This window comes from Protopterus annectens, chromosome 5.part1, assembly GCF_019279795.1.
Source record: "Protopterus annectens isolate FY-2018-M chromosome 5.part1, PAN1.0, whole genome shotgun sequence".
Taxonomy (NCBI): domain Eukaryota; kingdom Metazoa; phylum Chordata; order Ceratodontiformes; family Protopteridae; genus Protopterus; species Protopterus annectens.
The window spans coordinates 33072320-33087116 of NC_056736.1; positions in this window are offsets into that span (position 1 = coordinate 33072320).

Sequence of the window (14797 nt, forward strand, 5' to 3'; positions counted from 1 at the left end):
TCTATGATGATGGGGTTATTCAGCAAGCTATAATGGACTTATGAATGTTCCATGTAGCCATCTGCCTTGTACACCATAACCTTTTAAAACACAGCCACAGAAAATACACTGCAAAGAAAGAATGCTAGGGGCTACTGCTGTTCTTCATGTTTATTTGCAACAACCTCAACACTATGCTGCTGCTGACAGACCTTGGGCAAGGAGGAGGGTATTTAGACCCCGCATAAGTTTCATGGTCTGCATAAAATAGAAATAGTACAGCACTACAGGGTTGATCGAGACACACTTCAGGAACTCTGGAACTTCTGTTGTTCTCAAATGAGACCAAGGGCAAACTGAGGATAACCCATATGGGTGGAGACCAAAGTATGCATAGCACTTAGAATTTTAGCTACCGGAACCTTGCAGTGGTGCACAGGAGACATTCTGGTGGTGTTGCAGGCATCAGCATTCTTGATGCTGCACCAGTTCGTGAATGTTATGTACAGCATGCCATTGACTATATATATTTCCTCTGTACACCCAAGGACAGAGCTAGGACTATGCAGAAGTTCCACCCCATAGCACACTAACCTGAAGTCTTGGGTGTGGTATACTACATCCACATTAATATCAAATCACCACCTAGGGCACAGGGAAGAGTCTATATCAACAGAAAGTGGTTCTGCTCCCTTAACTGCCAAGTCATATTTAATGCAGGAGAATCATCCTGAATGTGTGCTGGCAACCTGTCAGTTACACTGAATCCCCTATCTGACACAACCCACAGCTCTACCAAAGGTTTTCTAGGGGAGATTTAATGCAAGGCCATTTACTGGGGGATGTAGGCTATGTATTGGAACCTTGGCTGATAACACCCATCAGAAATGCACACACACCCATGGAGGAATATTATAATGAGGCACACGCTCAAACAAGAAAATCCTAGAGTGTGTGCTTGGGCTACTGAAGTCACAGTTTTGGTGCCTAGATAGATGGGGGAGGGCTGCAGTATGATCCCAATACTTGTGCTGAAACTATTACAGTCTGTACTGTCCTACACAGTATCATCCTGCAAAAACAGATGCAGCAGGGACACCAAGGGTAGGACAACACATTCTACCACCACCTGCAGGGCCACTACATCCACATGCAGATGAGGAATCAGACAGGGAACTCTCAGCTGCTGTGGGTGTGGGTAGACTTAAATTAAGTACAATATGCCCTTGCCCTGGCCAGGATGCAATGGATAGTGCAAATGCCATCCACCTAACAGGTATACCTTTCATCCTATGCACATACATAGAGTAAAACACATGCCAGGCAATGCTCACAGCCTTTACTTTTCTATGTAATGGCTGTGTACTGCTAGAATCAGACAGCCTATGTATTGGCTGTGTACTGCTAGAATCAGCATCAGCCCTGAATGACAACAGTTGTTAGTGAAGTACAGTTAATTTCAGTGTGGAACATGTACTAGAAAAATAAATGTGTAAGAACATGAATGAATGTGCATATACATGCATAACTGGTACTTGTAAATGTACCTATGTAGAATGTGTGTGAGTTGTCCAGCAATGCCATCAATATCTAAAGTGACTGACATTTGTAATATATACTTATGCAGTTTACTAAGTAACCTGCCCCATGCAAATAAAATACCCAATATGGAAAAAGCAGTCCAAAAAGTCTACTTATCCCTACATTGTCACAAGTGGAGCAGTAATCATGACTGAAAATAGTCTCCTCACCTTCAAGCTCCCTACCTACATGGTTACCTTTTACTGTAGATTCATCCATCTGAGTACTCTGAATATGCAAATGAGGAGAATTGCTAAATACCAAATGTTTGACTTTGTGTGTCAAATGTAAACATAGTGTAGACTCTACACCATTGTTAGGTGCTAATGGCTTGCAATTGTGAATGATTACTCTGACTGAAGCAAAACATGGTGATGCACACTCTTCTGTGAAGTGGGTGTGTCAGTGAGGACACACTTACAAAGTGTGAAACTAACTGTAAAGAGCTTTAAACAAAACATTTCTTTGTCATAATAACCCAGTTTGCTGCCTTTGATGAAAACTGTTGCTCACTGTCATGTATATGTATCACACTTTCAAAGAAAAACATGAGAATATGCAGTAAAGAATGCATGTGTGATAGTAAACCAGAGAAAAGGGAAGGATTCTCAGAATAAAATGAGAAGGCAAAGCTGCAGTTTTGCAAACATATTCATAAATATTGTGTGATCACTCATTACACTAAATATGTTATCTGCACCTTTACAATCAACTGATAATGTCCAACTATGTGAATTCTTCAGTACTTGATTAGAAATGTGAATTTATTGTATGCACATGACTTGACTGGTATAAGCAAGCTGTGTCTGTAGCCGAAAGAGATAATCCACTACAACTGTGTTCTGTAAGTGCAATAATCTGAAGGTTCAATCCAGAGCTGTCTAATTGTTTAACTTTTGTTTCTCTTTTTTTAACTTTTTTTTTAATTCTTTTGTCTTTGCCATGTGGGTAATGCATGGCATAGTGCAAACACAGTTAATTGCTTAAAGGAAAAAGTGAATTTTTTAAAATTTTGGTTGACTTATAAAGTGCAAACATGCTTAGCGGCATTGTGTTGCAGTCAGCACCAGGGATGGTAATGACTGCAGAAATTCCATCTGTTAGCCAACCGTCTCTGTGGCGCAATAGAATAGGATTTGAATCCCACAGTAGATATTTTTGGTGAGGAGGGGTCATAATTAGCATTTGCAAAAGTAATATATGGTTGCTATTATCTTTTACATTTGTGTGTTGCCTGCCTCTGCACAAACACGGTTCACTACTTAAGGAAAAAAGTGAAAAATTGTATTTGGTTCACCTTCCTTCACACAAACAGGCTCAGCAGTGATGCATGGATGTCAGCACTTTGTACAGTACTGAGTGTGGAAAAGACACCTGCCACCTAGCTTTCCCTGTGGTACCAACTGTAAGTGTAGTGAGTTTATTGTCATAACATAGATGAGCCAGGGTCCAAATCCAGCACATTCTCCTTTTTTAGTGAGGGTATACCCACTGTTATTTTTCACAATACTTGGATTATAAAGGTAATACTATATACCAATAGGTATATATAGCAGGTTGATTGATAGAAAGCTATCATCACTGCTTGCATACACATACCTTTGTAGTATCATAGCTCATTAATGACTGACATACGAACCCAGTTGATTATGTGTGTAACTGGTTTAGTGTGACAATGATGATTATGTAATAAAAAATGCAGTTGCATATAACTGACAGAAATAATAGCTTACTGAAAATCATCTAGATCCCTCCCATAACCCATTTACAACTGAAAAACAGAATGTATTGTGAGGTATGCATCATAACTCCAAATTCTATTACAACAGTCTTGCAAGTCAATCCATTTTAAGTATATTGTCAGATATTAGTCCTGCATCACACCTAAGAATGCATAAGCCAGGACTTTTTAATATCACACACATACAGGCCTAATTGAAGTATAGCACCAGATATTCTTTAAGCTGCACACCTGTAATGATCATGGTGGAGAAGCACTTTGTGGCCATGAGGAATCATCACCTTTGTGGAAATATGGGCATTCTCTTTTACATAGGTTTGAATCCCACCTTGTACAAATTCCTGCCAAGTTATCCCATTGATCCCTGTAAAATCAAGGCTTAAAAATCAAGGCATTTAACATTTCAGTGTTGACCATTGGACAAACTGTGACCAAGTACAGCAGCACACATGTCATTAATAAACATCAAATGTCACATCATCATTGCTGTTTCATAAACCCCCTTATATTTTGTTTGGTAATATTTCTCTTTGCTTATCATTGCACAAATGCAGTTGGCATGGCTGTGCATGTTTGCATACTGATCGTGAAACGCAAGATCACAATTTGGCAGAAAAACATATTGATTATTATTGGAGTATCTTTGCAGACATGGCAGGCAATCAGAAGGATGGTGCCAAATTCAGGGCACAGAGGAGGGGAGTGTAGGAGTCAAAAATCTATGTTGCATTCCGCATGAAGCATTACAGCCATACGCTGCTACAGGGGGACTATATCAGTTCTCAGTACAAGGCTGAGAGTTGGAACAGCCTAAACAAAGCTGTCTCTAGTGCAACTGGCATATCACACACGGGACGCAGTGCAGACACTGCTACAGTGACCTTAAGAGGTAAAAGCAGGAATAACTCAACCAGTGGCTGAGTTTAACACCACCCAGTTGTGTAAGTATACAGATCAAGCAGCTTGAAATGATATGCAATGGTGTAGCTAGCCAGGACTGGTATGCATAATGATCTCTTGCCTCTTCTTTTCTCATTCTTTATTTTAGAGCTCTGGAGAAAATCACACTGAACAGAGAAGCACATGCTCGAGATAGGCACCACTCAGGCAAGGAGTATGTCTGCAGCAAAACTGACTCTGATTGTAGAAATTGTTGTGATTCCAGAGGTCAGTATCACTGCAGCATGTATATCTTAACTGTAATAGCAAACATGCATGCTTTCATCTGTTGATGTTGGTAATTATATTAGGCAGATATAATTGTACATTCAGATTATGTGGGTTCAATTCCCACAAGTGACCTGTTGATTCACATTCAACAAGTATCACATTTAAATTTGAAATGCAGCAACACTGGCTTTAATACCATGTTGTTAACTTATTCTGTAGTACCTTTAAAAGCATATATGGAATATGTGCATATTACAAGGGATACTTGCAAAAATTCAGTCAGTGCTAGGATTGTGAACATTCTATAGGTCATATAATAATAAATGGATATTTATTTTACATATCATGGTTTTAATCATCTCTTAACTTTTTGTCTCACCCCACCACTTTTTTTTTTTGGTTTATCTGGAATCACACTGTTCTGATGTCATACCTTTCAGCCAGCAAAACAAATGGATTTCAGCACAGGGAGGTGGGTGATCTACTGTGGCTCGGCCTGACAACCCTCCACCAGCTGCCGCACCAAACCCTCAGCACCTCTGGGATGCAACCTGGCAGTACTGTTTCCACAGTGCCAGTCCTACCTGGTCCATCCTTGCCAGGTAGCAGTGCCTCAGCTGGTGGTGCAGTGGTACCCTCCAGGAGTACTGGTGGAGATACTGATTATGTCACCTACCAGCAGTTGGTAGGGATTGTGTGAGTGATCTAATAGACAGTTGCCTTGGTGCTTAAATCAGGTGACTGGAGAAGTTGCTCCTAAAAATGAAAATGAGACTCCTACTTCTAGCAGTCTCAGAGACAACTGAGGAAGGAGACAGTGATGACGGTTCTGAGGGTGAAGACTAGATTCTCACTGTTTTCCTGCTTGACAGGCATGTGCCTCTGATGTCTCCTACTTATCCCCAATCATGGTATTTCCCAACCTTTTTGTGTTCATCACCATCCTTGTGTCTGTCTTATGTGTCCTTTTTCTGTGCACCTGCTTCCTCACCTACCCTTCGAAACTGACCCTCACATTCCTAAGTCTCTTCCCCAACATTCTTCCATTTTTGAAACCAAAAAAAAAAAAAAAAAAAAGACACACATCCCACAAAAAGATTTGTCCCATACATAACTTTCCATGTTGAGTATGTGTCTTCTCAACTCACTTGATTTGGTCCAATTGACTATACACATCATTGCTTTGTTGTCACCCACCCATGTTGTGATGACAGTTCAAATTTATCAAATATTGTGTACATGTATAAATTAGTATGGAGAAAAAGTGGATATCCATGGTGTTTTCCTAATTTCCTCCTGCAGATGCTTGTATTACATCCCGTTTGTTCTTCCCTCTGCTTACCCCTCCATTTCATCACTTTTGTATCAACCTCATTTTGACACATTTAATATGGCCAAAAATAGCATCACACATATCATACATGGCAAGAAATGGCCCATAAAAAAGCCTCTACTTTCTGTCCATTGCATTTGCACAGAGTTTGGCATCTTGCACCAGTGCTGAGCTGCGTTGAATGACTGCTCATGTCCTGTAGAAAAACCTGGTGAGTTTTTGCTATTGACTGCACTAGACCAGTTATGTTCATGTAATACTGCTTAAACTTGCTTTGCTAGGGAATACAGCGTGAAGGCAGAGTACATGCACTACTTTGAAAAAGTTACTCTAATAGTTCTTAGACTGCTAGATATAAGAAAGTGCAACTTCTTATATGGAGTGTTGACACAAACTACTTGACTGAAGGTTTTTTTTTTCTTTTTTCTTTGCCCATAGCATCAAGGGTTCAATTGCAGATGCATCTCACATAATATCTTAGTGTAATGTTGTATGTGTATGATATGATTAATTAGCCACATCTTCACATTTCCCAAAGTTATGAGTTCTCATAGAGGTATATTGAATATTGGCCAAAAAAGAGTTTTGAAGTGACATCGATCCCCACAAGTATGAGATATTTATCCAGCCTTGTTTTGCTAGTCATAGATCTGTTTTGTCTCTTCCAGCCTTGCATTATTCCTATATCACTAACTTCATGCCACAGAGCATGGCAGGTTAATAATGATAACACACCAAAACATATCCATGAATATCCCATTACATCAAACATTGCTATGTGCATGTCCATCTCTCCTTCTATTCACCCCTTCACTCCCACCCTGCTTTATAGATAGGCAATAAGCTATCAGACCTAGGGCCTATACAAGCCTAGCCAAAAAGGTACCATGGCTTTTGCCACCCAAGAAAATTATTTTCCTGTGCCCCTGTTGAGCCCAGCCACAGAGGTGATCCCCGGGGTGAATTTCCTATTTCCTATGAAATCATCAAGATTTTTCCTGAATAGTGCTAATGAAGAGCTTTGTTTGATATAGATAGGTAGTTCCAGAGTATGGGAAGTCTCTGGGACAGGAATCTATCCCTCCAGCATGTTCTGTTTATTGTGGTGACAAGGTTTATGTCCCTAGACCATGTAGCTCGGAGGGACTGGGATTTCTTTAAGTGGAGCATGTCCAACAGCTCTGGGTTTGACATAGCTTTGTATGTTAGGCAGAGATCGCCTCTGTGTAGGCGATATGCGATGGAGTAAAGCTGGAATTTTTTGAGATGGTCTGCGTAGGGCATCTGTTTGAGGCTAGTAATCCTCTTTGTGAGGTATTTCTGTGGCTTTTCCCGTTGCTGTAGATGTCTTGTGAGGTACATACCAAAAGGGGTGTTGTACTCTGTATTAGGTCTAATGAGTGATGAGTAGAGGTGAATAATGACCTCTATTTTCCTGGATGAGAAACCTTTTGTGATGAGATGTGCCATGTAGAAGGATTTCCTGACTACTGTGGCGATGTGATTATCAAAGAAGAGACTACTGTCCACCTGTGTCCCAAGGTCTCTTATCACACTTTCAGTGTTAAGTAGACTACCACATATGTGGTAGCTCATGGGTACAGAGTTTTTACCAAAGGGAATGACAATGCACTTTTTGGCATTGAGCTTGAGACCATGGCTTTGACACTAGGCATCTGTCTCAGTGAGGCCCTTTTGTAGGATGTCCACATCGTTTGGAGTTTCAATTATGGCTCATAGTTTGCAGTCATCTGTGAACTTCGTTAGCCAAAGACCTTCTGTGTTAGCCTGCACTTCAGAAAAGTAGATACCAAACAGGAGAGGACCCAGGACTGAACCCTGTGGTACTCCACTTGTCACTGGTCTGAAGTCAGATTTGGAGTCTGCTACAGTGTTGGTTCTGTCAGTGAGCCAATTGGCAACCCATCTTGTGACATAGGGATTTATACCTAGTTTAGTAAGTTTATCTATAATTCCAGAGTGGGGGATGGTGACAAAAGCCTTGGCGAGATCTAGATAGGCTGTGTGAACCACCTTACCCTCGTCTACAGCTTTGGACACTGCTTCAAAGAAGTCTGTCAGGTTTAGGAGAGATGATTGTCCTTTTACAAAACCAAACTGGGTGGGGTCCAGAGTTTGCAGATTACAAGTGTCTTTGTTTATAAGTTCTATAATGATAAGTTACATGGCCTTGCAGACCAGACTCGTTAGGCTAATGGGGTGATAGTTCTTGGGGTCCGTGGTGGCTCCCCCCTTGTGGAATGAGATAACAGTTGCTGTGTGCCATTCAGTGGGCACAAGGCCTGAGGTGAGGCTATGACTGAACATGGTGCTTAGGTGGGGGTGCCAATTCATTCTGTAGTTCATGCAGAACGCAGGCCGGGATGTTGTCAGGTCCCAGGGATGCTGTGTTCTTAGCTTTGGAGAGTGTGGTTTTTACCTGTGCAGCCATGATTACAGGAACTTCACATTCTTCCGATATAGAGATGGGTCCTTTAGGGTGTGGGGGAGGGTAAAGTTAACACTGCACCCATCTGCCAGGATGTTGGCAATATCCATTGGTTCTGCATATTTAGCGCCATTGTGCTGTTACTCAGATCAGATCTGAGTTTTGCCATTGAGATTCTTGACATAGCTATATAATGCTTTGTGGTTGTCTTTAGAATCAGTGGTGATTTTGTTTTCATAACTAGCTTTGGAGGATTTTATGAGGGATCTCAGCTTCTTATTGAGGCTGACCAGGGAGTTCTTCCAGTCATGGGATTTTACTCTTTTTTTGCAACACTTTCTTTCTCCTGTTGTAAAGTTTGTGTATGGCAGGGGGCCACCAGGCTGGTTTCCTTTTTTGGAGGATAGCATCTTAGTTCTGTTAGGGATAGCATGATCCATAAACTTGTGTAAGTGCTCATAAAGTGCATTTGTGTAGGATTTAGCAGTCATACCTGTATTGTCCATCTGCATGGGTGTCTTTAAGTTTTCCACTTCTGTCTTAAGAAGTGTGAAGTTGGCTTTGGAGAATTTTTTTACTGTGGTTTCCCTAGTGGGGGGGGGGGGTGGAGGTGGGATGTGGATATCTAGGCTGATTAGCTTGTGGCCAGATCTGACCAACAAGGAATTGACCTCTGTTGTGGAACACCAGTCGCCCATGTTCGTAATGACCAGGTCTAGGATACTGCTGCCCAGGGTGGGGGTGTAGATAAGTTGATCCAAGGCATTGAAATTTATGAATTTCAGAAATTTTGAGCAAAAGAGTCGGTACATGAGTAGTTTTCCCAGTTAATGTTGGGGTAGTTGAAATCACCCATTATTAGGGTGTTGGGTTGTACCCAAATATTTTCCATTGTATCAAGAAATGTGAAGTGGGAATCCTGGGGTATGGTTGGGGATTTGTAGCAAGTTAAAATTTGGATTGCAGTCTTACCCAGAGTTAGTTGCATTTGAATAATCCGGGATGCATTATGCTGATCAACTAGCCTGGAGGTGTGGATATCTTTAATGAATATGGATACGCCTCCACATTTAGTGTTTTGGTCCATTTTAGGTGGCCAAAAGGTATGCTGTGAATTATAGCTTGGTAATGCAGGGGTGCTCTCTGGAGCCTTGAAACAGGTCTCTGTCACTTCACAGATGTCAATGTTTTCCATTCTAAGGAGTGCCTCGAGTGAATGCATTTTGAGGTTTAGACTTCTAGCATGAAGTAGCATTATCCTCAGATTTTACTTGATTGTACCTGTTAGAGTGGTGAATGTGTCATTTGAACCTTGCCTAAAAAAGGCACTATAGGGGTGACAAGAGCCATAGCCAGTATCCGTAATCCCAAGGGCGACAGGTACATGCCATCTATGGCAAAGCATCATGGTCTGCCGATCATGTCATCCCAGGCAGACAGATACTGGATCCCCTTAGAATGATGCCAGAAGCTTAGCCAATTGTTGAAGTCAATCATTTTGTCCTTATACTGTGGTATCATTGCAGGCGATGGCAGGATGCTACTCAAGGATAGGGTCATACCTGCCTGGGCTACAAGATCGGAGAGCTTCTCCATGTCTCTTTTCATGTAGTCCATGGAGGTGTGTCTCAGGTCACCAACATGGACAATGACAGAATCATATTTGTACTTGTTGTGGAGTGACCTGAATGCATGCATTATGTGGCAGATCCTGGCACCTGACAGGCAGCTGACGGTAACTTTCTCCTTGTTTAGCCTGGTGAGTGGAACATCAGGGTGCCTGACTATAGAGTCACCTATGACTAGAATGTTGGGTACGTTGTTATGCCTTACTGGCTGTGGTTGAGTGGCACACTTAGTTTGTTGGTTATGTGTCATTTGGGTTGTGTTGGAGGGTGGAGGTTGCATGCGTTTCTGCTTTGGCGGTCTCTGTTGCTTGAGCAGATTTTTATTGAGAGCCTCCGCAAATGTATGTGTGTGCTTTGTGTTCCTATGTGTGTGTTCTAGTGGTGTAGGTTTTGAGGGACTATGTGATGAGTGTGGTGCAGTGCAAGTGTTTACCTTCTCCTCTTGACTGTCTAGTCCAGTCTTGGGTGAAGAGAGCTTTGCTTCCAGTTTGGCTATATAAGTGCATCTCTCACAGATTGTAGTGTTGGGTGGTAGGAGGAAAGGGTTGTCTGTGAGGCAATTGCTGCATTGCCCCAAGATGCCCAGATTCATCAGGTAGACAGGAGAAAACACTGGGAGCTGACCCTTAGACATGCCTGGATAGGTGCTTATTTATTAAGTTCTAAAAACTGTTTTCCTTTAGACAAGTGAGGAAAGTTGAGTGATGTAGTAATTTGTAGCTTATTTAGTGCTTACAACAAGTTCTGAACAAGTGCTCAGCTCAAAGAAAGAGATTTGAGTGCTAAAACTAAAAAAACTGGCTAGTTCTAAGGGAACATTTGTAGAGCAGACTTTATGTCACCAGGAATAGTTTAACCCTAGCTAAGCGGTGATGCATAAAGTGTATTTTTTTAATGTAACAGTAGCAAATGAGCTAACTGATTTAAACAAATTAACCGACAAAAAGCTAAAAACAGAGCCCCATTCCAGCAGTGTTCGATCAGACAAGTTCTAACTGAACACTCCTGCCAATAGGGTGCAGGGGAACATTTTCCAAAAAAAGATGGTCTGGATTAGTGCTCAAGTTATACAAAACAAAGCTAGATTCAGCAGGTCTGAATTTAGTCTATGCTACAGCAAACCAGGTGTACCAATTTTAGAAAGCAACAGTTCAAATAAGCAGGAAGAACAAGTCTTTAACCAGAAACACACAGCTCAGAAGGGCAGAATCTGCCCTCTCCTCCCACAAGAGTGCAGACCACACCTTCTTAGTGGAAAATAACTGGCCCAAAGCCTAAGTGCTTAAACCAGAACAAATAGACTCTTAGAATAAGACACTAAGCCTTCAATCAGCAACTCCTAACTTAGAAGGATGTAAGCTATCTGTCCTGCCACAACAGTGCAGACCACAAACCTTTTTAATGTAAATCAACTGGTCTGAAGCCCAAGTGCTTCAACCAAAGGCTTAGAATAACACAATTTAATCAGGCTACTAGCAAGCAGTAATAAATGCAGCAGAATAAAGGCAATAACGTAGGAAGAAACACAAATACAGTAAATGCAGATGAATAAAGTGCACTTTTTATATAACGATAAAAAATGAGCAAACTGATTTAAACAAATTACCCAATTATCCAGTAAAAAAGCTCAAAACTGAGCCCTGTCCTAGCAGTCTTCAATGAGGCAAGTTCTAACTGCACACTCCTGCCACTAGGGTGCAGGGGAACCTTCTCCAAAAAGATGGCCTGGATTAGTGCTAAAGTTATACATACAAAGCTAGATTCAGCATGCCTGAATCTAGTCTATGCTACAGCACCAATTTCAGAAAGAAACAGTTCAAATAAGCAGGCACAATAATCCTTTAACCAGAAATTCCCAGCTCAGAAGGGCAGAGTCTAACATCTCCTCCCACAAAAGTGCAGAACACAAACATTTGTAATGTAAAATAACTGCCCTGAAGCCTAAGTGCTTAAACCAGAACTAATAGACTTTTAGAATAACAGACACTGAGCCTTCAATCAGCAATTCCCAATTTAGAAGGATGTAAGCTACCTGTCCTGCCAAATCAGTGCAGACCACAACATTTCTCAATGTAAAACAACTGGTCTGAAGCCCAAGTGCTTAAACCAAAAGGCGTAGCATAATTGTTACAATTTAATCAGGCTACTACCAAGCAGTAATAAATGCAGCAGAATAAATACAATTGGGTACTTTTAAGAAGAGGCAAAAGCAAAATAAAGTGCATTTTTTTAGTAAAATGCAAGGGGAGAGGAAGGAGCAGAGGTTAAGAACCTAGGTGGGTTGGCCCTCTCAGATGTTCTCTCTGTATTAAGTAGAGTGAACACCAGACTGGGAGGGGTGTCCCAGATCAAATTTACAGTAGGTGCGGGCAACTGCAAAGCCACCAACTATAACAACTCTACAAGAATAGGGTGGGGGGCAGTTTCAGGACAGATGAGAAACATAAAACAATGTCAGAAAAGATATATAATAGTTCAGTCAGGCAAACAATAATTCAGTCAGGCAAAATTAAGACAATGCAGAACTCTGAAATGTTAAAATGCCAAGACATATACTTATCAATCAGTGATATATTTCCAGATTGTTTGAAAATCACACCAGGCAGAACCCAGGAGTTTCCAACAGTGTATGCAAGAATTTACAAACAGAAACTATTTTTAAATCAGCAAGCCTTGAAGCAATCAGATAACACAAAAGCTGTTAGACCAGTTTTATGAACTCCACCACAGAAATAGGGGGTAAGCAGTTTCAGGACAGATGAGAAACATAAAACAATGCCAGAAAATATATAAAATACTTCAGTCAGGCAAACAATAATTCAGTCAGGCAAAATTAAGACAATACAGAACTCTGAAAGGTTAAAATGCCAATAAATATGCTTATCAATCAGCAATATATTTCCAGATTGTTTGAGAATCACACTAGGCAGAACCCAGGTGTTTCCAACAGTGTATGCAAGAATTTACAAACAGAAACTATTTTTAAATCAGCAAGCCTTGAAGCAATCAGATAACACAATAGCTGTTAGACCAGTTTTATAAATTCCACCTCAGAAATAGGGGATAAGCAGTTTCAGGACATATGAAAAACATAAAAAAAATGCCAGAAAATACATAAAATACTTCAGTCAGGCAAACAATAATTCAGTCAGGGAAAATTAAGACAATGCAGAACTCTGAAAGGTTAAAATGTCAAGAAATATACTTATCAATCAGGGATATACTTCCAGATTGTTTGAGAATCACGCCAGGCAGAACCAAGGAGTTTTCAACTTGACATTTGTGTATCGATTAGGCTGATGATGTAAAGGTCAAATCATGGTTTCTGCATTCTGTCATGACTCTGCTGATGGATATAATGCCAGCATGTTACCTTGATTAAATAGGTTATCAGTGCTCCTGCAGTGTTTCAAAATCTGCAGTAGGATTTCCTTTGTGTTATGCTCACACAATCATGATGAGATGTATATATGTACATTTGTTTCTTATCAAGGCTTATAACCCAGCAGTAGGTGGTGCTCTTAAGGACTGTTTTCAGAGGTCTCTTTCCATTGTATCTGTTGCCTATTCATCTGTCTACCCCTTCTCCAACATAAGTATGATATGTCTGCATATCTAGTAAACTGTAAGGTGGGCCACAATTGATATAACTGCAAAAAAATCAATTCCCAAATCATAACATTATATTTCAGTTGTCCCACATCTTCTTCAAACATATGCATATGGATGCATTAATTATTGTCACTCTATATCTCCTCTATCCTTATCTGCTGTAATCAGTGCTACAGAGCAGGACATATTCTGAATGAGAACACACGTCATACCGACACACCATTAGGATGTTCATGAATGTAGCAGGACAGTACCACCTACATCCTCTACAGCTCTGTGTCTGTCATCACATCATCTGTCTCATCAGAATACACTGTAACATCTTTAGTAGGATGATAGATGAAATGCGCATCTAATGTAATGTGGAAACTGTCCTTACTGTGAAGACGCATACTGCACACACTTTTCAAGATATCTGGCCCTACACAAATAGCACATTTGCTGAGTCATACTATTCATTTCAAAAGATGACTCCACAGCAATTTCATACTGCTGTTCCAACATCCTCTTTGCAGCATACACTGATGGTGTCATCCTCTATAAAGTGCACTCTGATAGCATTAAAATCAGACTTTTTCACTAGTGTTAAGTACTGTGTTCTCTGACGTGTGCAACTAAATAGATAGGGGTTCTAATCTCACAGCAATCAGCTTTGTGTGTGCATCTTTCTCTTCCTTCAACTATCAGTCTGGAGTCAAATTTTCCCTGGGATGTGAATCCACAGCTCTGTCATACCCTCATGCCAAATCTTCTACTCAGCATACACCGATGATATCATGCTGTATAAAGGGCACTGTCTTATGTTGTATGGAATACAGCTTGTATGGCTAGACAGATATGGTGTTTGGATCTTACCGCAGTCAACTGGTGTGTGTTAGTGACATATTATGGTCATTGTATGATGTTTTAAATCTCTTTTCATTTGACTCCCACTCAGGAGGAACTTTTACATAGTCCCTGAATCCAACATCTCCTTTTTCACTCTGTCTGCATAACATCCTTTCTGTGGAACACTGAGGATGACATCATCTCAAAGATGCATACACACATTCTGAAGCAGAGCCCCTCCATGATCCTGTACGAGCCATCTCCAGACCACTGGCTGTGTCACTGCCAGTTCACCCATGGAGTTGTGCCCCATGTCCTATACAGGCAGATGTAGTCTGTAATAAAATCAAACACATGTGCACATACCCCTACTATCTTCCCTCACCGAGATATAGTGATTTGGGTTAAGTGGGATAATAATGGCTAGGACTGTATGGGCCCTTAGCTGTTAGTCTAGTAATATCATATGATACTAT